This window comes from Mesoplodon mirus (genome assembly GCF_964341445.2).
Source record: "Mesoplodon mirus genome assembly, chromosome: 19".
NCBI classification, from domain to species: domain Eukaryota; kingdom Metazoa; phylum Chordata; class Mammalia; order Artiodactyla; family Ziphiidae; genus Mesoplodon; species Mesoplodon mirus.
In genome coordinates, this window is record NC_138995.1 from 3,177,898 (window position 1) to 3,201,484 (window position 23,587).

Sequence of the window (23,587 nt, forward strand, 5' to 3'; positions counted from 1 at the left end):
AATAGTGGTGTCAGATTCAGTGTCTGGAAATGACTCAAGAATTTTTGTTTTCTTTCGATTTTGAGCCCCGGACTGAGTGGATGCTGCAATCATGTAGTAATCAAAGAATTAGAGCAAAAGGCTGCAGGCTGATTCATTTCCCCGGATTTTTGCAGAGGATGCAGAGAGCAGTGAAGCTGTAGGGAGAGATGACATTTTCCTCCAAGGATGAAAAACTTAACCTTGCATTGTTTGGTTCTTTCCAATTCAATTTGTTAAAAGCTAAAGGCAAAGATAGGGAGATGTGTGATTTATAGCAAGAGACAAGAGTTAAGGAGTACCCACTAGATGCCAGATGGAGTACCCACTAGATGCCAGATGGTCTTCTAAACACGCTGTATATTTTAGCTCACAGAACCCTCCCCATAAACCCAGGGATTAGGTATCAGCATCCTTCCCAGATGAGGAAGCTGAGGCCCAGAAAAGCTGAGTAACTAGCTTCCCCAAGATGACACAGCCAGCAGAGGGACAGGGATTTGAATCCCAGCAGGCTGATGCCAATACCTCTGCCTTATTACGCTTCCTGCCTGAGACTCTAGCTATGAAAGTTCCAAAAGGGAACAAGCTCTCTGGGCATAGAAATCATCCATAGCTGAGACCCATCTGTACAAATCTCTATCGCTTGTAAACCCCTCTCCACTAGATACATTATCACGTTGACTCCATGGTGTTTTTCCTCTTTGTGGGTTCAAAATGCTACTTTGGTTTGTCTGTCTCAGTTTCTGTCTTTCTCTCCCCACCCCTCTCTCTCAGCCACATTTTATTAGTAGATAATTTATTTTTCAAGTAGATAATGCATTATCAAAACCATCAGACAAGGGGGCTTCCCTGGTGGCGCAGTGGTTGAGAGTCTGCCTGCCAATGCAGGGAACACGGGGTCGTGCCCCGGTACGGGAAGATCCCACATGCCGCAGAGCAGTTGGGCCCGTGAGCCATGGCCGCTGAGCCTGAGCGTCCGGAGCCTGTGCTCCGCAATGGGAGAGGCCACGACAGTGAGAGGCCCGCGTACAGCAAAAAAACAAAACAAAACAAAACAAAACAAAACCATCAGACACTTCAGATCTGTGCATCTGACTCTATGTGAATTTTATCTAAAAAAAGAAAAGCCATAAACAACTACTGAACTCCAGTTAATGATACATATGACAAAAATTTTAGGAGGAAGTGCACTGATATCTGCAGTTTACTTTGAAATGCATCCAAAAAATAATAATAAGAGGGAATGATGGACAGACAGGCGGATGGATGGATGCATGGATGGATGGATGGGTGGGTGGGTAGATGGATGCATGGATGGATGGATGGATGGGTGAGTGGATGGATGGAAGACAAAGCAAGCAGAGCAACATGCGAATTACAGAGCTGAGATCGTAGGTATGTGGATGTTCACTCTTCAATTCTTCAACCTTTCCGCATGTTTGTAAATTTTCATTTAAAATATTGAAAAAAAAACAGAGAATGCAGATACTTGATAGAAATTCAAAAGTCACAAGTTAAAATTGAGTCCTCCTGCATCTCCTCCTAACCTTTAATTTAGCCTCCCAATTTCCCTGACAACAGAAATCCCTGTCACCTGTGTTTCTGGCATGTCCTCCCAGGGATTATTTATGCCTGTATCTGCACATAGGTGCTTTCTTTCCAGTGGTGATGATGATGGTGATGGTGGTGCTGAAATAATAATAAGTAATAATTATACAGCTCCTTCTGTGTGCCAAGCGCTGTCCTAAATGTTTAACACATATTGATTCATGAAATCTCTTCAACAGCCCTATGGCATAGGTGCTATTATTATCCCCATTTTATAGATGAGGAAGGTGAGGCCCAGGCGTTTAAATAACTTGCTCAACATCACTAACTCATCAGGGGAGTAGGTGGTGTATATGCTCATCCACGACTCAAAGGTTCTCAGCCATGTGTCACTGTGATGTGTCGCAGAGCTCCATCTGAGGACTTCAGAGCTGCCTCTTTAAAGTGTGCGTCGCTTTCCAGGCATGGATATACCGTTATTTATTCCACCCATGTCTACGAACCAGCATCTAGTTTGTCTCCAAACTTCTCCTACTGCACAGAGTGCTGCAATAAATAAATAAACCCAAGCATACTGTAACTGTGGGACAAATTCCCAAAGTGGAACTGCAGAGTCCAAGAGAAAATGCGTTTTTAATTTTGATAGTCATTGTCATACGTCTTTCTGAAAGGGTTGTACTGAGTCCTGCTCCAGAGGCGACCCCCGGCGCAAGGCTGCTACCGTGTGAACAGCTCTCCCTAGGGCTGTGCTGTGTACAGCTTGCGTGGTCACAGGTAGCAGCCCCGAAATACTGGTAAACCAGCGTAACTGTGGTTGGAATTCATATTTCTTTCAGTATAGATGGAATAGAGCATTATTTTATAGACTTAAATTCACTTCTACTGCCTTTCCTTTGAATAGACATTTTTTTCCTTTCGAATTGTGGGCTTGAGAGGTTGACACAAGGTTTATTCCTCCCTTCCAGTGTTCTCATTGGAGGTAGATTGGAAAATAACCTTTGCTGAAAAAAAGCATTTATTACTGCCCTGAGGGAAGGAAAAGAGAAAACCATAGAAGGCGGGAGGGAGAGCCTGATGGAGAAAGAAGAAGCAAGTTGAGTGGCGGAAGGCGGCCGGTTCTGGGGCCAGATCACCCACTTGAATCTCATTACGGTCAAACCCTGTTGCAACATTTTCCAAAAGACGAGAAAGGAAAAATGCTGGAAGTGGGGGAGGGAAATACATTGGGAGCGTGTGCCTGAGCACGTGCGTGTGTGTGTACATGTACTCCATGTATAATCTAGACTCAGACTTACAAAATCCAAGGGAAGAAAAGAATAAGGAAGAAAGGAAGAAAATAAAACACAAACATTATGTCCAGAAGGCAACCTACGGGGAGACATTGCAAGGAGGTCTTATAATAATTGTGAGCGTCTTTGCAGAGGGGTCCTTAGCATCTAGAACATGCGGGTCCAGTGCACATGTGTGTTCTCAGAGAAGAAATGTGGTTCTCCTGTGCCCTCTGAGTAAGTTACTGGTATTTATGAGAAGAGCACAGCTTAGCTGTCTTTTTCTTATCTAACTCGTGTGGAACGTAGCTCAGCAGGGCAGAACCGTGTGGTTTCTTGCGAAATCGGTCCCTCGTCCTCCCTGGCTTGGAAGCCTTGCGGTTCCTGGGGACACTCGGGCAGCTCCTGAACCCACCTCGTCAGGGAGGGATGGTCCCCAGTTCTGGGAGAGGAAAGCCCAGCCTCATTTTTTTGTTTTTTGGTTTTTTTTTTAAATTGTGATGAAATTGCAAACTTACATCCTGAGACGAAAATTAAATGGAGGAAAGTCTGCCATCGTGGGTGGTCTTCCTCGGGTGTTGGGAGGGAGGGGTCAGATGGTGTGGGGAGACCATGTTTAGCAACATTTCCAATAGGGTAATGACAGCAGGATGATGGCTGTCCCACTCGGGAAGGGGAAATCTCAAAGGCCTACGCGGGACAAAAATAAACAAGCGTGCAAGGCCAGCCGAGGGGGCCTGGGTCCGTTCTGAACTTGAAAAACATCAAAGGGAAGCCAGTTATCAGGCCATCCAGGCTCCAGGCTCCACTGCGTCCTGCCCAGAGCTTTTATCAGCCTTGGCCGAGCACAGAGGACGCTGACTAGCACGGCTGCAGGAGAACACGCTTGACTGCCGAGTCGGGAGAGACGGATGAGTCCAGGCTGCGGCAGATGAAATTGAACAGGGACGCACTGAGCCTCCCGCACTTAGGCCCCCCAGTGCTGGCCACGCAAGGCAGCTCCTTCTGAGCAGAAAGTCCACTGGAGCCGGGGAGAGTCCACACCCGCCTAGGCACACGGTGGATGTCTCTGGGCCCCAGCGCCCCTGTGCCTAGAAAGGGGGTGTCATGAGGACACAATGCAGCCGACATTCAGCCAGTAAATACATTCTGAGTTTCTGCCATGTGCCGGGCACAGTTCTGGGCACTGGGGAATAGAGTGGTGATGAAATCAGATTTTTACAGACTCTTGAAGACATCCAATTAATAAAAACTTCTGAAGAAATCGGATTAAAACCATCCTGGTTTGGAGATGTTCTGTACCATGACTGTGGTGATGGATACACAGACCTAGCTTTGTGATAAATGTGCACAGAAGCACACACACATACACACACACACACACACAACCACAGTAAACCGAAGAAGTCTGAGTCAAATGGGTGGGTTGTGTCAACACGAACACCCTGGTTATAACATCATACTATAGTTTTGCAAAATGTTACCGCTGGGAGAAACTGGACCAAGAGTGTATTGGATCTTTCCGGACTATGTTTCTATTTCACAGTGATCTCAGTATGGATTTTAATTGAAACAAAACAAAGCCCTGACCTCCTGGAGCTCATGTCCTGGTGGGAACTTCCACGCTGGACTCTGAGACATGAGAGGGTATATGCGGAGCCCCAGCCTCCTGTTAGGCATGAGTAATGCGTGATCAATAACAGCCATGATTAGGGACATAGGCTCTGTCAGGGGCCTGCCCAGCCGGCAATCAATGGCCACTCAAACTGGGTTTTAAACTGAAGAGGTTTTAATAAAGGCAGCGTTCGCAGGTGTGGACAAGCCCTGTGGAACTGGACAAGGGCAGGCAGCAGTGGGAATGCAGGGGGAGGGGATGGAGGGGCACCAGGGATCAAGGCAGGGTGTCCGCGCGGAGAGGACCCCGGCGGGAGCTGCGGTCTTAGGGAGGAGGACGCAGTGAGCCGGGTGGCCCAGCAGGAGGGGGCAGAGAACACCTAGCTTCCCTCCCCGCGCTCTCTTCTCCCCTGAGCCCCTACTGGAGGCGGAGGGCGGGGCTGGGATGGTGGAGTCCACGCAGGTCAGCCGCCGGGCCAGGCAGAGGGCAGAGAAGGCGGGTGGGAGTCTGGCGGGGCAAGCAGAGGACAGAAGAGAAATCACCCACCAGGGCGAACTCAGGGCAAAGCCGACTGGCATGAACATCTGCCTTTACCCCTGGCCCCATCACCTCCTGGGGCACCTCTGAACTCTGAGGGCGAGCATACTGTGTGGAGGGGAGGCAAGGCTTTGGGAAGCTCCCGGCCAGGGCTGGGGTCTCCGGGTGCGAGGTGGAGGAGGGCTGCCTGCGGCCGAGGCCCCGTGACATCGGGGGCAGGGGACACAAGGAGCCCTGGCAATGCTGCAGAGCGCCAGCGGGGGGGACCAGGGCCCCTCTCCCCACTGCCCAAGCGTCCTAAGCCCCAGGGCAGCCCGGGGAATGGCCCGGCACACCCAGGTGGTGGACGTTGGGTAGATTCAGTCAGTTCTGAGCAGAGCTTCTCCAAGTCAGGACAGCCCAGGGACAGGACCGTCCTGGGAGCCGCTGGCGCCCACGGACCACAATGAGAATCTGGCTTGGAGAACCAAGCAATGGCCGCTTCACCCTCCCTGATGCCGGGGCTAAAGCTTTCCCTGTTTGGGGCACTGGGGCTACACCTGTAGTCCCACAACACACACGCACACGCGCGCACACGCACGCGCGCGCACGCACGCACACACGCACACGCGCACACACACGCGCACACACACACACCCTTCACCCTCCTCACAGCTGAGTGGGACAGCCCGTGGACAAGTTCCTAGAAAGTAAACTAGACAGAAAGTTGGATGGTGCTTGCGTTTCCTAGGGTTGCCATACGATTCTCACAAACCAGGTGGATCAAAACAGCAGAAATTGATTCTCTCCCATCTGGAGGCTGGAAGTCTGAAACCAAGGTGTTAGCAGAGCCGCCTGCCCCCTGGGGCTCAAAGGAAGGGTCCTTCCTGCCTCTTCCAGCTCCTGGTGGCTTCAGGCATCCCCTGGGATGTGGCCGCCTTCCTCCAGCCTCTGTCTCCATCTTCACGTGGCCTCTCCTCTCCTCTCTCTCCCCTGTCTCTTAAAAGGACCTCTGTTGTTGGATTGAAGGCCGTCCCAGGCCCAATTCAGGATGAGCTCAGCTGGAGACCCTTAAGCTAATGACATCTACAAAGAGAGAGGAAGCAAGATGGCGGAACAGAAGAACGTGGAGTTCAGCTCCTGCCGCAGATACATCAAAAGTACATCTACTTGCGGAACAGTTCCCACAGAATACTTTACTGGACGCCGGCAAAAGACATCAGACACCCAGAAGTGCAAAGAAAGATCTCCTCGTAACCAGGTAGGACAAAACAAAACAAAACAAAAGGAATCAGGTGAGACCTGCGCCCCTGGGGGGAAACTGTGAAAGAGGAAATGTTCCTGTGCCCTGGGAAGCCCCATCGCTGGGAGGGACATTAGCCGGGACAGAGGGGGAGCTTCCGAGGCTCAGAGGAGAGCGCGGCAGCGGGTGGGGGCGGCCAGAACGGACAGAGACGGGCACAGGGTTCCGAGGCGCCTCGCTGCAGCCCAGCCCGAGACGTGTGCCTGCTGGTGCGTGCAGGGGCTGGGGGCTGAAACCCAGCCTTCAGAGGACAGAGCCGGGGAGAGGACTGGGGTTGCCTGCCTGCAGACAGCCTGAAAGGGGCCGGACTGTGATGCTGAAACCGCACAGCTCAGATGGTATTCGAACCCACAGTCTTTTTTTTTTTTTAATTATTTTTGGTTGTGTTGGGTCTTCATTGCTGCACGTGAGCTTTCTCTAGTTGCAGCAAGCGGGGGCTACTCTTCGTTATGGTGCACGGGCTTCTCGTTGCAGTGGCTTCTCTTGTTGTGGAGCACAGGCTCTAGGCACGTGGGCTTCAGTAGTTGTGGCACATGGGCTCAGTAGTTGTGTCGCGGGCTCTAGCACACAGGCTCAGTAGTTATGGCGCATGGGCTTAGCTGCTCCGAGGCATGTGGGATCTTCCCTCATGTCCCCTGCATTGGCAGGTGGATTCTTAACCACTGCGCCACCAGGGAAGCCCGAACCTAGTCTCTTTTAATTGAGCTCACACACCTGGGCTCAGGACTTAATGAAGCTCAGGTTCTTCACGTCTCAGCGCAGAAGGAGTTCAGCGAGACGCCAAGTGACAGGTAAGAAGCAGATTTATTGAGAGATACACACTCCACAGACAGAGTGTGGGCCCTCTCAGAAGGTGAGAGTGGCCCTGAACTACAGGGTGGTTAGTTTTCATGGGCTGGATAATTTCATAGGCTGATAAGTGGGACGGTTATTCCAACTATGTTGGAGAAGGGGCGGGAGTTTCCAGGAATTGGAGCGTCGCCCACTTTTTGGCCCTTAATGGTGGGCCTCGGAACTGTCCTGGCGCCGGTGGGTGTGTATTTAGCTGATGTATTACAATGAGGGTATAATGAGGCTCAGGTCCACTGGAAACTGAATCTTCCACCATCATGGGCCTAGGAGGTTCTAACCAGTTTTTGTCGCGTCCTCCACGTCTCTGTCGTTCTTTTAAAGGTGGTGCCCTGCCCCCTCCCCTCCTATCTCAGTACCGGTGACCACTGTGGGTGTTCGCAGAAGAAGCCCGGGCACCATAGAGCAAAGCGCCTCACTAAGGGGCTCGCGAAGTGGGTGCGGGGCCACCATAGCAGCCTCTTTCCCGGGGTCGCCTCTACCAGCTCTGGGAGCGGGACAGCGGATGCTCCCGCAGCTGGGAGGGGTCCAGCCTTAGCAGCTGAGGGCTCTGAGGGCACCCATGCGGAGGCGGGGCCGGGGTCTGGGCTGCTTCCCAAAGCGGGTCCCGGTGGGTGACCCCTGTGGTCCTGGTACCCGACATCAGTGGATAAGATCTGCGCTGGCAGCTTTGTGAACACAGCACCTGAGGGACGCCAGGGCCCATTGCCTGTGTCCTGGCGGTGGAGGCTCCAGTGAAGGAATCCTCAGTGGCTCTTCTCCCAGCGGGAGCGCTCCAGCCCCACCTACCTCATGCCGCAGCTCAGAAATGGGTCTGGGGGCTTCTACTCCAACAGCTAGGGAGCAGACCCTGCCCTGGACAGGGCTGTGACAACCACAGAGCAAGGGGAGTCCCGGCGCACTATCCCTTGCAGGCTCTGGTCGCCACAACACCAGTCGCATCTCCTATCAAGGGGACACGGCCAGCAGACACTGAGGAAGGAGCCGACAGGCATCCATACTGACAGCAGCCCTCCCACCAAAAATACTAAACCCGTGCAGGCTACACAGGGACGCTCCCCCATAGGAATAGCCCTCCAAGAACACAGTAGATAATTGTTTCTCCTAAACTCATAGAGCAAGAGAAATATAAGTAAAATGAAGAGGTAAAGGGACCACTCCCAATGAAAAGATCAAGAGAATTCCCCTGAAAGAACAAACAATGAAGCAGACGTCTTCAGTCTAATAGACACTGAGTTCAAAAAGGAGATAATGAAAATACTGAAGGAATTAAGAAGGGCTGTCGATAGAAATGCAGATAACTGTAAAAAGGAACTAGAAACTATAAAGGGCAACCAAGGAAAATTAGAGAACTAATTCACTGAGATGAAAGCTGAGCTAAAGACTATGAACAGCAGAATGAATAACACGGAAGAACGAATAAGTGACCTGGAAGATAGAATATTGGAAATCACCCAATCAGGACGGCAGACAGAAAGCCAGATTTAAAAAATGAAAGCAATATAAGAGACCTACGGGATCATATAAAGTGTGCCAATCTACACGTGATAGAGATCCCAGGAGAAGAAAGAGAAAAGGGGATTGAAAATGTATTTGAAGAAATTAGGGCTGCAAACTTCCCAGACCTAAAGAAGGAAACATCCAGATACAGGAAGCACAGAGGGTCCCAAACAAGTTGACCCCAAAGAGACCTACACCAGGACATATTATAATAAAAATGGCCAAAGTTAAGGAGAGGATTCTAAAGGCAACAAGAGAAAAAGAGTTAACGACAAAGGATCCCCCCAACCCCCGCATAAGGCTATCAGCTGATTTCGCTACAGAAACATTACAGGCCAGAAGGGAGTGGCAAATATATTCAAAGTCCTAAAAGGGAAAAATCTGCAACCTAGGATATTCTACCCAGCAAGATTATCATTTAGAATAGAAGGAGAGAGAAAGAATTTTTCGGACAAGCAAAAACTAAAAGAATGTAGGAGTTCCCTGGTGGCGCAGTGGTTAAGAATTCACCTGCCAATGCAGGGGACACGTGTTCGAGCCCTGGTCCAGGAAGATCCCACATGTCGCGGAGCAACTAAGCCCGTGCAACTGAGCCTGCACTCTAGAGCCCGCGAGCCACAACTACTGAGCCCGCATGCCACAACTACTGAAGCCCATGCGCCTAGAGCCCGTGCTCTGCAACAAGAGAAGCTACCACAGTGAGAAGCCCGTACACCACAAGGAAGACTAGCCCCTGCTCACCACAACTAGAGAACACCTGCGCCCAGCAATGAAGACCCAATGCAGCCAAAAAAAAAAACAAAACCTAAAAGAATACAGCAATAGTAAACCTATCCTAAAGGAAATATTGGAAGGTCTTCTCTAAACAGAAAAGAAGCAAGAAGCTATAGGAAAGAGAAAAATCACAATTGGAAAGTAAATCACTGAAATAAGCCATATACAGAATGAGAAAACAAAATCAAACAATTTCTGTGAAAGTGATGATAGCCACCGTGAACAGTGAAAGGATGAAGATGAAGATGAAGATGTAGAAGAGGATATCACGGGGCTTCCCTGGTGGCGCAGTGGTTGGGAGTCCGCCTGCCGATGCAGGGGATGCGGGTTCGGGCCCCCGTCTGGGAGGATCCCACATGCCGTGGAGCGGCTGGGCCCGTGAGCCATGGCCGCTGAGCCTGCGCATCCGGAGCCTGTGCTCCGCAATGGGAGAGGCCACGACAGTGAGAGGCCCGCGTACAGCAAAAAAAAAAAAAAAAAATGTTCCAGGGCTTCCCTGGTGGCGCAGTGGTTGAGAGTCCGCCTGCTGATGCAGGGGACACGGGTTCGTGCCCCGGTCCGGGAGGATCCCACATGCCGTGGAGCGGCTGGGCCCGTGAGCCATGGCCGCTGAGCCTGCGCATCCGGAGCCTGTGCTCCGCAACGGGAGAGGCCACAACAGTGAGAGGCCCACATACCGCAAAAAAAAAAAAAAAAAAAAAAGAGGACATCAAAATCATAAAATATGGGGTAGGAGAGTAAGAAAATGTAGTTGTTTTTTTTTTTTTTTCCAGAATGTGTTTGAGGCTATACGACTACCAACCTAAAGCAAGTAGATATAGGATGGGGTTAACATACATCTACAAAGACTCTTTCTCCAAAGAAGTTCACATCCACAGGGTCTAAGGATTAGGATGCGGACATATCTTTGGGGGGTCACCTTTCAACCCCCACAGATAGTTACAGGTAGTGAGAAGCCTGAGAGAGCAGAAGAGGAGGCGGATGTCCAGGGGACAGAGGCAAGGAGAAGGGTCAGGCAGGGCCTGGAAGGCACTGGGCTGGCACACAGCCATCAGTCCTCCCCAGATCGCCGTGGCGATGATTATAATTAGGCCTCAGATGAAGCTCCGGGGGCTCTGCCAGGTCCAGCCCTGCCCTGGCCTCTCGTTTCCGGGCTGCAGTGTTGCCGCCTGCCGGGTTTCACGCTGCGGCTGGTTTTGATTCTTGGCCTTGTATTTATTCATTTGGATTGATTACCTCGTGTTATGTAACCTGAGTGGCTACAAGCAGCAATCTGTATTTTACAACATCCAGAAAGCCCGCGACGGCCCTGGGTACCCGAGTTGGCAGCCTGGCCTATAGGAGGAAAGACGTAATTGTCCAACAATTACGAATTTCAAGATGGTGACAGGCGGGCATTAAACCCACTCAGGCCCTTCTGACAGGCTCCTGAGGGCCAGCGGGATGGGTGGTGATGGGTTTGGACCGAGCTTTCAACTCAGCCTGCTCAGGAGGATCACCAGGGGTGTCACAGAAACAACAAACAAACAAACCGGTACGTGGGCCCCATGCAGACCAACGAAATCAGAATGTCCAGGTGGCCGAGACATCAGCACGTTTTAAGTCCCCCCTGCCCCTGGTCTTTTCCTTAAAATGAGAGGCATTCTCTCCCCCAGAGGCTGCCTGCCCCTTGGCAAGCAGTGAGCCGAGTCACAAGGCAAGGGGATGGCTACCACCCTCTGCGTGTGCTTGAGGTCAGCCCACACACCTCCGAGCCATCTGTAAAATGGGGACAACAGGGCAGGTGGGCGGATTGAGGGAGCTGCCCAGTTCGTGGCAGGCCTGTCCGTGTTAGCTGTCCTACCATTCCACTTAACTAGGCACCCCTGTGCCGGCACAGGTGAACCCCAAATGCTTGTGAATGAATAGGTCTGGGCACGAGAATGAATGAACAAAGGCACATGGCATCCCCGAGGCCCTTTCCTGGCTCCCCACTTGGGCTTCCTGCTAACAGCAAGGATCAGCTTGAGCTTTCGCCTAAATTAAACAGCTGCTGTCACACCGCACACCCACTCCCTCGCAAATACACACACTCCTGCAGCCCCAGCACACACGTGCGTTTATTTTCTTTGCTGTTCACACTTCTCCTTTTATGGTTCCTGCAACCCCGATCCTTAGACTGGTCTGATTTCATTCAGATACCAGAACACAGCACTGAAACACACACCTGGTCTTCCCGCTGTAGGTTGGTGGTAGAGTGGAGGGACCATCCATCCCTGGGTGCCCACCATGCTGGGACCCCCAAGGAGGCACAGAGAAGTCAAAGATATGGATGGAGCCCAGCCTGCAAGGCATCAGCAATGTGATGTAGGGGAAGGAGCCGTGGTCTCTAGTGAAGAAGGAGCATATGTCCCAGAGGTGGACCATCTGGGCACCGTCGTTTCCTAGGAGCCTGAGCCCAGGCAGGCACATAGCCCTTGCTGTGCTCAGGTGCCTCACCTGTAAACTGAGCTTGGGGAGTCTGCCTTTCTCTGTAGGGCTGTCGGAGGGTGAAATGAACTCCTAATGCGTCAGTTATATCACTATTCTCCCGTCACCTCCACTCAGAGGGCCGAGGGCTCCTGGGCAGGTGACTTTCCCTCTCTGAGCTTCAGTGTCTTCATCTGTAAAATAAAGGTGGATGCGAGGTTGTGTCCTGAACAGTGCCAGGCATTTAGTAGATGCTCAGTAAATATGTTTTCCCTTCTGTGAAGTTGCTTATGGTCTGGGGGCATGGGTGCCCAGGGAAGACCTCGCAAGTCGGGCTTTGTCAGCAGAGGGACAGAGAGGTGTTTCAGATGCCGAGTGTTGTGGCATGTCAGAAAAACCAGAGCCCCCTCTTACCCCAGCTATGGTCAGTGATTCCTCAGCCTCCTCTCCATCTATGCATTCCAAAACTGAGGTTAATTATTATGATTCCAATATGTTACTTATACTTTGGAAAAGTTCTGATTCCTCAACTAACGCATATGTAGTGGGAAAATTAGAAACCACAGATACACACAGAAAAGAAAACCCCAAACCACACATATCCCAACAGCCAGAGACAACCAGTTAACATTTTGCTGAGTATCCATCCAGATCTTCTTTTTCAAAATGCAGAAATGGGATCATCTTTTTTTTTTCCCCAAGCCACATTTTAATTAAACACCCTCCAGTCTGGCTTCTCACACCCCCGGCCACTGACCCTCCCCCATCCAGGTCACCAGTTACCTTGATGTGGCCCATTTCTGTGGTCACTTCGCTGATTCCTTGGGCCTCTGTTGTAGGACATTTCAGCTGTTTCAAATCTGTCTGCTCTTCCAAATTACACCACAATGAACACCCTTATTGCTAAAACTGGTCACACGTCTCATTTATACACAAACAGATGTTTACATTAACCCCCTCCCAAATGTATAAAATCCTAAAGAGACGGCAGGGGCAAAGGTTAAGTCTAACCTCCCCCGCCTTGGGAAGTCATAGCTTGGGGCCCGCTAAGGAGCAACAGAAGCCTCACCCAGCACTTGGACAGAACCCTGAGCCCCATCAGAACTCATGGGTGGGAGGAGGCAAAGCCCAGCAGGAAGCCCACCCCCAGAGATGGCACTCTCCTTGGCCTGAAAATTGAATGAACTCGACCTGCAGGATCCCGTAAAGTGGCCCCAGCCACACGTGGGGACTGAGCACTTGAAACGTGGCTGGTCAGAGCTGAGATGTGCTATGAGGTACCCGCTTTATTTTGAATAATTCATAGGAGAAAGAATTAAATATCCTGATAATTTTATGTTAATTGCAGGATAATATATTTTGGATATAGTGGGTTAAAATATTTTTAAAATCAATTCCACCCGTTTTCCTTTTACATCTTTTTGAACATGGTTACTAGAAAATTTTAAATTACAGATGTGGCTTGAATTCTGTGTCTATTGGACACTGGCCTAAACATCTCCCTTTTTCACATATGCAAAATAATGTATGCTTCTCAAGGAGCGATTTTTTTTGTTTTTTGCTTTTTTTGTTTTGCCTTCCTCGCTTCGTTTGATCTCACAACGCTGTAAGGTGAAAAATTCTTCCTCTTCATTTTATAGATAAAAACATACCCCTTGGCAAGATGGGAGACTTGCCCCAAATCACAGCATGTGGGCAGGAGTGTGGTACAGAACCAGACCTCTGGCCACAGTCAGGGCGTGTCCTGTCCTCCCCAGAGTCCACCTGCCTGGTCTCCAAACCTGGACCTGCCAAGGCCATGAAGTGCCCCAGCCTTGGAGTCCCTGAGGGAGGGGGTCTGGAATTCCAGGGGCCGTCTGGCTCTGATTCCCATAGCGTACGGGAGCTTCGGGACGACTGGGGAAAAGGGAGCAGCCCTCCCCTCCCCTTCGCTGCCCCAGGAGAACAGGGCTGCGTGGAGGGGAGAGAAGCTGCCACACTGTCCTGCTGAGCCCTGGTTCCCATTAGGGTGACTGTTGACAGGACCGTGACACAGCCGATGATGGATGCTTGTTTTGTCCCATAAGTCCTCACACCTCAGTGCCAGAGGTGGCCCTGAAAGGCCTTTTCTCAGTAAATTACTGCATTTATTTAGCCCTTGAAGGGCTGTATACAGAGCCCGCCAGGCTACGGAGGTGGCTGGACGGCCATCAATTCAGGACAGAGGCTGCCCCTGGACACACCACCTTCTCCACCAGAGGTGACCTCAGAACCAGGCTGCTTCAAATCCCCGTCTTTGGGCCTTTCTTTAAGTTTTAGAAGCACCTTTCCCATCTTAGATATGGTCCTAACAGTACATTTTACATTATTTGTAGCTACATAGAATAGTGAAAGAGCACCAGCTTCGGGGGTCCCCAAAGTCAGGATGCCTCTTACACTCCCTCCGCCCCACTTTTTGGGTGTGATTTCACAGCCACTCTTTACAGAGTGCCACCGTAAGCCAGCCCTGGGCTTGCAACAGTCCTTCAACTAGGGTTTAGTTGCCTCATTCTCTAAATGAGGAAACTGAGTCAGGAGAGGTGGCATGAGGCCAGGAAACGGGGGAGGGGACCGCCATGTGCCAAGGGTCTTACACAGAAAGCTGCCCACGGAACAACACAGGAGGCACCGCCGTCCTCCACCGTCCACACTGGGTTATTATGCAGATGAAGAAGGCAGGACGGTGCCTCTGGAAAGATGCTATTAAAATAAGCCTGTGCCAGAGAAGTTGGAACCCTCCTGCACTGCTGGTGGGGATGTAAAATGGCGCAGCTGCTGCGGAAAACCGTCTGGCAGCTCCTCAGAAAGTTAAACATAGAGTCACTGTATGACCCGGCAATTCCACTCCTGGGTGTGTACCCGAAAGACTGAAAACAGGCACTGCAGCAGAATCTTGTACACAGATGTTCACAGCAGCAGTATTCACAATAGGCAAAAGCTGAAAACAACCCCCGTGTCCACCCACGGCTGAATGGATAGATAAACATGGTCCGTCCATCTGATGGAATATTACTCCACCATAAAAAGGAAGGAAGTGCTGATACAGGCTACGGAATGGATGAACCTTGAAAAGGTTATGCTGAGTGAAAGAACCCAGACACATTAGAATTACATGCTGTGCGACTCCATTTCAGTGAACCGTCCAGAAGAGGCAAATCTACAGAGACAGAGAGCAGATGAGTGGTCGCCAGAGGCCAGAGGGAGAGGGGTGAAGCATGATGACCAGTGGGTCCAGGTTTCCTTTTGGGGTGATAAAGATGCTCTGGAATTAGATAGAGGCAGTGATTACACAACATTGCGAATATGCCAGATGCCGCTGCTTTGTACGCTTTAACTGGTTCGTTTTATGGTATGTTCATTTCACCTCAATATTAAAAAAGCAAAAGTCAAAAATAAGCCTGGACAAGCAGAGAACCAGACGGCCAAGGCCGTGGGTTAAGTAACTGAGTCTGGAGTTGCAGATTTTCTCTATGATGTGGAACAGGGGTGCTCAGCACCGCCTGCCAGAAACTTGTGTTGTTTTCATGTTTTGTAGGACAGGCAGGGCCGTGTCATGCGGGCCAAGGAATACTGAGTAATGGGCGGGGTGGTCAGGCTGGGAGGCTGGTGGTCGGCGGAGGGGGTGGAGGCAGGCCACCACCAGCTCCACACACGTCCACCCCGCAGGGCGTGTGGGCACTGCAGGCTCCAGAAGCCCTCCCCTGGGGCCATTTGCTCTTGAAAGGGGGCAGGCTCCTTATCTCAAGCTCCTTTCAAGCACGGGTGAGAGTTTGCAAGTCCTTTCCCACCTAGCCTGCCTGCCCTTCCCCAGCTCCGGCTCTCCCCCGCCCCATCCATCTCGATCAGGCCTCCCAGCAAATCCCCCCTGGAGGCCAAGATTGATAACGGCCCAGACGGGGGGTCCCAGCCCCCAGGCCTGAGCTCCCCAAAGGGAACAGGGCAGCTTTGCAGAAAGCGCTCCAGATCCCCCGCTTCTGTGACACCACTGATGGCCCTCCCTCCGTCTCCGGGCTATAACCCGCTCCCTCTGGAGACTGGGTTCAGAATGAAGGTGTTAAAACGTGAGGTCAGTGTCCATCCACAGATGAATAGATAAAGAAGATGTGGCACATATACACAATGGAGTATTACTCAGCCATAAAAGGAAACGAAATTGAGTTATTTGCAGTGAGGTGGATGGACCTGGAGTCTGTCATACAGAGTGAAGTAAGTCAGAAAGAGAAAAACAAATACCGTATGCTAACACATATATATGGAATCTAATTTAAAAAAAAAAAGGTCACAAAGAACCTAGGGGTAAGACGGGAATAAGGACGCAGACCTGCTAGAGAATGGACTTGAGGACACGGGGAGGGGGAAGGGTAAGGTGGGACAAAGCGAGAGTGGCATGGACATATATACACCACCGAATGTAAAATGGATAGCTAGTGGGAAGCAGCCGCATAGCACAGGGAGATCAGCTCGGTGCTTTGTGACCGCCTAGAGGGGTGGGATAGGGAGGGTGGGAGGGAGGCTCAAGAGGGAGGAGATATGGGGGTATATGTATACGTATAGTTGATTCACTTTGTTATAAAGCAGAAACCAACACAACATGGTGAAGCAATTATACTCCAATAAAGATGTTAAAAACAAAAAACGTGAAGTCAGGTATTTCAGGACCAAACTGGTGACTCGATACTCTTACTCCTTAAATTGGCAACAACAAAAAAAGAAAGTTAGAGGCCTCAGTACTCAGTATTGTCAACAGCAAGTGAGACAGGTGTTTGCACACACCCATGCCGCTGGGAGACGCAGATGAACATACAGCCTTTCTACAGGGCTGTCTGTCCGTTCACATCAGGAGCTTAGACACGTCCACACCCTTTGATCTGTGACTCCTCTGTTGGGAACTTATTGAAGGAAATAAAGAGGCAGGTTCACGCGGACGTACATCTAAGGATCTGTATCCACACCATGATTTATAAAGATGAATACTCGGGAACCACCTAAGTGCCCATCAGTGCGGGCTGGGTTCAGTAAACATACGGCGAGCTACAAGGCAGACATTTACACTGTGTCCTCACTGCGTGTCTGTCCTGACTTTTCTCTTCACCCGCAGAATCGTCTTCTCCTCCGGACTCTGCCTTCTTCGCAACAGGATTTGATTTTCCGATTTCAAAATATGTCAGTTCCCAAAGAATCGTTAAAGAGAGAAAAATAGTCAATGGTAAAATAGTAATGAGAAAAACAGGATCTAAAATTATATAATAACTCAAACCGTATTATATAGAGAGAAGGACAGAGACAGAGAGAGACATAAAATACAGCAAAATACATAAAGCAGTGAATCCCAGCATGGCAGGATGACAGTTAGTTAATAAATTACTCCTTAAACATTTCCATTTTTCATGGTTTCTTTTTTTTTTAATTTTTTAAAAATTATGCTTTATTATTTGACTTACATGCTATTTATTATTGTATTGATTAACTTTAAATTCTTTTTTTTTTAAACCCCACATTTGTTTATTTATTTAGGGCTGTGTTGGGTCTTCGTTTCTGTGTGAGGGCTTTCTCTAGTTCTGGCAAGCGGGGACCACTCTTCATCGCGGTGCGCAGGCCTCTCACTATCGCGGCCTCTCTTGTTGCAGAGCACAGGCTCCAGACGTGCTGGCTCAGTAGTTGTGGCTCACGGGCCCAGTTGCTCCGTGGCATGTGGGATCCTCCCAGATCAGGGCTCGAACCCGTGTCCCCTGCACTGGGAGGCAGATTCTCAACCACTGCACCACCAGGGAAGCCCTCTTTTCTTTCTTTTTTTTTTTTGCCACGCGGCTTGTGGAATCTTAGTTCCCCGACCAGAGATCGACCCCGTGCCCCCTGCAGTGGAAGCGCAGAGCCCTAACCACTGGACCTCCGGGGAAGTCCCATAAAGTTTCTATAACGAATGTTTTGTTTTATAATAAACATGATATGATAGTTTTCAAAAGAAATAAATGTATGTTTGTTTTCAAATCCCTGCCCATTGTGAACTAAAATGGCTGTGAAGGAGCACGCAGGAGGGGCCTGTGAGTGTGTAGGATTATAGCACGTCACATTCTCTACACTGGAAGATCCCACATGCAGATGCATCAGGAGGCAGGTGTGCGTTGTGGAAACTCTGGTTTTGTGGGTCGGTCAGGAGACTGGGTTCTAGACATGGTGCTCAGTGGCCCTGCTGGTTGCCAAATCTTCTCCGGGAGTGGAGCCTCACAAGTGAGGTGGAGGTAAAACATCCACTGTTTAAGGAATCCTTTCAAGGTTCCGGGGCGGAGGGCCCACTTGGTTTGCATCAGGCCCCAGAACAATGGAGGGTGTGAAGCTGTTTATTATTTCAAGTCAGCAGAATTAGCAGAGACTCCACGCTGGATTCTTAAGACTCACACCAGCCTCCAGAAACCCAGCCTCCTTCAAGCGACACATATCATTCTCAAATCTCTTATTAGCGGACGCTCTTAACTGTTGAGAGATCACAGGCCGTTAAGGGGAAGACAAACCCCAGAGACCCTGGAGGGCAGCATGGCGGCTTCCAGAACGGCCAGCACCGCAGGCTGGGGATGCAGGGGGCGTTTCCCTGGGCATCTGGGGAGGACCCACAGCTCGGCCAGTCGTGCTGAGACCTCACTGGACACCGCGTGCTGGACACTTGATGGGCATTACATTGCTTGATCCTCACCACGCCCTGCAGTGGGAAGCACTCAGCCCATTTTGCAGATTTTTTAAAAAATTTATTTTATCGACGTATAGCCGATTTACACTTTTGTGTGAATTTCTGCTGTACAGCAAAGTGATTCAGCTATACGTATATATATACATATACACATATATATGTATATATACATATATATATATTCTTTTTCATATTCTTTTCCCTCATGGTTTATCACAGGATTTTGAATATAGTTCACTGTGCTATACAGTAGGACCTTGTGGTTTATCCATTCTCTATATAATAGTTTGCATCTGCTAATCCCAAGTTCCCAATCCTTCCCTCCTCCACTCCCCTCCCCCTTGGCAACCACAAGTCCCATTTTACAGGTTTTTTAACGGGAGTTCAGAGAGGTTACAGAGCTCTGAAAACACCGTCATCCATCTATTTAAAAATATCTGCTGAAGTCATATGCATCGAGCATTGTTCTAGGCCCTGGGGTACAATGGTGAATCCAATAGACGAAAATCGTCAACCTCAAGGAACTTACATTTTCCGGTGGAGTGTAAACAAGCTCTATAATGTCAGGTAGCATTGAGTAAAAAGCAGAACGGGGGTGAGGGTCAGAGGCAGAGAGCAGAAGGGACGGGTTCAGCCGACACGGTCCGTGTTCCTGCTGACCCCTCACATCCCTTTTTGCCATTTTGTGTGAATATCGTGGGTGGGCTGTATCAGCGTCATTTTCTGGTGGTGACATTGCTCTATAGCTGTGCCAGATGTCACCACGAGGGGAAGCCGGGTGAAAGATACAGGGATTCCACCACACGATTCCTTACAGATGCATGTGAATCTGCAGTGACCTCAGAACAAAAAAGCTTTTTTAAATAAAAAGTTATCTTTGACCAAAGCCCAATAATTAATAATAATAATAATTCCCGTCTCTCGGATATCTGGAGAGACTAGAGAAGCTGATGGTTAACAGCCCTTCAGGCTGACAGCCTGGGTTCAAAACTCAGCTCCAAGTGTGACCTTAGTTAAATTTCATAACCATTCCGTGCCTCGGTATTTGCATCTGAAAAGTGGGCTCACAGTGTTACCTAAGCTCCTCTGATTGGTGTGAGGATGAGATGTTTATGAGCAAGAGCCCCACCTGTGCTGTTTGCTGTTTGTCGTGATGACTCTGGAAGGTTCTGGAAGGCTCCTGGCTGGTCTTTCATGAGCGTGGAGCATTGCCTTGTGTAATCCTCCCGGAGCTGGGATTGGCAGATTGGTGGGACTCAAAGGGTGTGCGTGTGTGGCTGGGGGTGGTCCCAAATGACCTCCTCTGGACCCACCGAGAGGTGGGGCCCAGCCCCTGGACACCAAGGCTGCTGGAAGCTTGGCTCTGCAGAAAGTACAGCCCCCGTGGAAAGGCGCTAAGGTGTCTTATCCCCCCCACATCCCCCAGGTCTCTGTGGAGGGAGGGGATGGCATGTCCTGCTGCCGTCCTGCAGAGAAACCAGACCTGAGAGACCTCCTCATCCCAGAGTCAGAAATGTCAGAGGGTCCCTGCGCCGGCTGAGAGTCCTGCTTCTTTTCCAAGCCTGCCCTACTTTCCTTTTGTCTCAGCCCCAAGGTTTGTCCCAGCAAAGATTGGCTTGTATTTACAGAAAAGGTTCTTCTCTTCCTGGAGAACAGACCCCAGCTCCTCACAAACCAGAAGCTCGGGGCCCAGGCCCTGGAAAGGATGGAGGAGAGGGTCAGTGCTCCTGTCTTTGGTGGTGGGAGGGGGCGGGGGCAGCACACCCACGGTACAACTCCTGCTTTATGGGAGAGAAAACTGGGGCCTCCAAAATGAAAAACAACTCACAGAGAGCGGCAGGGCAGGCTGGGGCTGCGTCTCAGAAATTCTCCTAAATAACAGAGTTTCATCTTGCAACCCAGTAATGCCATCCTTGCTTCCCAGTCCTGCCCACCTGTGGGGCCAGACCGCCTGGGTTCACATCCGAGCTCTGTGCCTCACTTACCCTATCTGTAAAATGGGCACAAGAGTAACACCTACACTGTAGTGTCATTGCCACAGTGAACTGAATTAAGCCATGTGAGTTTCCCTAAACAGTGCCTGGCTTTCTAGATACTCTGTCTATCTTAACTCCGATTAGCAAGGTTGTGATTTACAAGGCAGTGAGGGGACCAGTGGAACCTCAGAATTACTTAGAACAAATAACTGGAATGTATGTTTCAAGTCATCAAGATTTGAGCTTTTTTCAGAGGATTTTAAAATGTCGTCTTAGTTTTGTCTCAATACGTTTTCCAAGAAAGAGAACACGAGGGATGCTTGTGGAAGTCAGGGTCTCGGCTCAGAAGCTGTTCGGGGCCATCCAGTTTGTTCCCTCGGTTTCACCCGAAGGGGTGAGGGGCGGGCTCACAGGTTAATGAGGGAGGGGCTCCTTCATTCTCCTTCAGACGGACCACCGCAGGGGACAAAGCAGATTCAGCATCTTGGAAACATTTCCCACACTGTGTGTGTCTCTGCTTCACCAAGACCCGACCCCAAATGCCCCAAACCAGGGTCTCTGGTTGATGGAGACTATGCTTCCTTGTAGATGCTGTGGCCCCTGGACCACGGCAAGCCCACCACCCCAATGGGGCGTCTTCAGAGTGCGCAGATTAAAGACAAACAAACCTCTGAAGTCTCCAGTCTGCTGAGTGGAAGCTCATACAAGAAGTCTGAACCTATAAGTTGAGGCTCCAGGCAGGGGGTCTCAGTCCCTAAACTGCACACCCAACTACCTGGGAACAGGTAAAACATACTGAAGCCGGATTCCACGCCCAGCCTCACGTCCTCCGAGTCTCTGGGGTGGGGCCCAGCATCTGTACCGTCAGAGCTCTAGGAGATCATAAGGGACAGTCAGAGCTGGGAACGACTGCGCGGGGGATGGGAGGTTTGGGGTGGGACCAGCTGGAGACAGGGTCTCTTGGGCAGACGAGAACCAAATGGTGAAGGGAAGAAAGATGCAAGACCCCTGCCGCCTGCCCCATCCTACCCCTCCCCCAGCCTGTCTCATCTCCGCCTCCCGCCCACCCGGCTTTTCTTCCGTCTCAGCTCCCGCCCTGCTGGACCCCTAAGTGTCCCACCAGCTCGTCAGTCTCCGCAGGTCTCTAACCCACAGCTTTCTCCTCCACCTCTGGCACCAGCCATCTGTCAACCCCCCGCCCGCCTTTCTCTGTTCTCTTCCCTGTGTCCCAGGCAGGACCACACATCCCGTCCTGCAATACTGCCTCCTTTCTGGCCTTCAGTCCAGGCTTTGATGCTCAAGAGGTGTAAGGTTGCTGCAGCTACGGAGGGAAGAGAACCAGGCTCTGCGGTTGCTCTTACTGATTCACTGAAGCAGCACATGAGGCTTTGCTAAAGCAGCCTTGCTTCCACGTTTGCTGGGGATCCCCCCGCAGGGCATGTGAGAGCGCAGGCGGCCGCTGCCCGTCCCCACCGGGCTTTCAGGCCACGCTGAGAACCTCCCTCTCGAGACATGTTCAGCTGTACTTCCCCTCCTGTCCCGACAAGGACCTGGACGTTCAGTGCAGTCCCGCTGGGCTGCCGACCCCCGGGCAGGGGGCACGGTGGTTTGGAGGATCTGCTAAGAACGGGGGGCGATGACACCCCTCCAGGAGTAAAGGAGGTGACTGGGGGATGCCCCTGGGATCTCCAGGGGCCATGGCTCTGTACCCGCCGCCCTGGCAGTGCTTCCCCGGTCACTCAGACATTTGCGGGACTCAGACATTTGCTGCCCGCTCCGTTGTCCAGTGCTGCTTCGCAGGAAGGACCAGGCTGGGTATTGAGAGGGGTACGAGCTGAAAAGCAAACTGCTCATCTGTCTATGTTGGGAAAGGGGAGAAACTTCCCCAGCAAGGGCCCTGGGGCAGATGAGGTTTCTTGGAGGGAATCTGCAGGAACTTGCGTTGCTTGGAGAGGCTATGTGGCTGAATTTCAGGAGGTAAATCAGCGTGGAGCTGTTGGTCATGGGTTCCCTGTCAGGTCTGGGTGCCGAGTCAGTTGACAGCAAAAACAATAAAGTGAATAAAAATACCAGCTTGTATTTTTTTTAAGTGAGTTTTTTTTTTAATTAATTTATTTATTTTTGGCTGTGTTGGGTCTTCATTTCTGTGCGAGGGCTTTCTCTAGTTGCAGCGAGCGGGGGCCACTCTTCATCGCGGTGCGCGGGCCTCTCACTGTCGCGGCCTCTCTTGTTGCGGAGCACAGGCTCCAGACACGCAGGCTCAGTAATTGTGGCTCGCGGGCTCTAGGGCGCAGGCTCAGTAGTTTGGCTCACGGGCCTAGTTGCCCCACGGCATGTGGGATCCTCCCAGACCAGGGCTCGAACTCTTGTCCCCTGCATTGGCAGGCAGACTCTCAACCACTGCGCCACGAGGGAAGCCCCCAGCTTGTATTTTTGAAGCGCCTTTCAATCACCCCTGGTGTGGGCTGGATGTTCTGAGACCAGCTTTAAGTGTGAGGGAAGAAAGGCATTTAGTGATCCTCAGACCCGAGCTCACGCTGTGGCCTGGGAGGCTCTGAACCCGCTCTCTTAGGTCCGCTCAGAGCTGCTTCTCAGATGCCCCGTTCCCTTATGAACCTCAGGAGGGACACGGTGGTCCTCCAGAGGTGCCAAGAATCTCAGCGTTGGGACTCACCCCAGCATGTTACCAGCCCCTTCCCTTTTCACGGAAGGAGAAAACGTGGCCCAGAAATAAAGACGTGCTTGTGGTCACGCAGAGAATGGGGACACGTGCCCTGTCGCCACCTCCCTAACCCCTGGGGAGACCACCGACCACAGCTCCGAGATGGTGGGGACACACAAATACCTAAGACACCATCGAATGTGTGGAAGGGGTGGCATCTTATATTCCGAATGATTTTTTTCTTCTGAATGTAGACATCTGGTGTCCTATAAATAAAATTGAAAATGTAAATATTGTAAAACTCCTTAGAGAGTGGTTTTCGGTCTGGGGAGACCACGGGTCAGCTGCTACCCCACTGCACCTCGGTGGTGGGAAAACATCACCCTACACGTGGGCGTCCTCGGCCCCGT

General features: G+C 50.9%; 1 long non-coding RNA gene across 2 annotated transcripts in view; it reads left to right on the top strand.

Annotated features, from left to right (window-relative positions):
- Window positions 1–23,587, top strand: part of LOC309794453 — a 449,561-nt gene that overhangs the window by 238,256 nt on the left and 187,718 nt on the right. For both annotated transcript variants that reach the window (XR_014292049.1, XR_014292050.1), the window contains exon 3: window positions 5,973–6,226. This is a non-coding gene — a long non-coding RNA (uncharacterized lncRNA). The remainder of the gene's footprint in view (window positions 1–5,972; window positions 6,227–23,587) is intronic.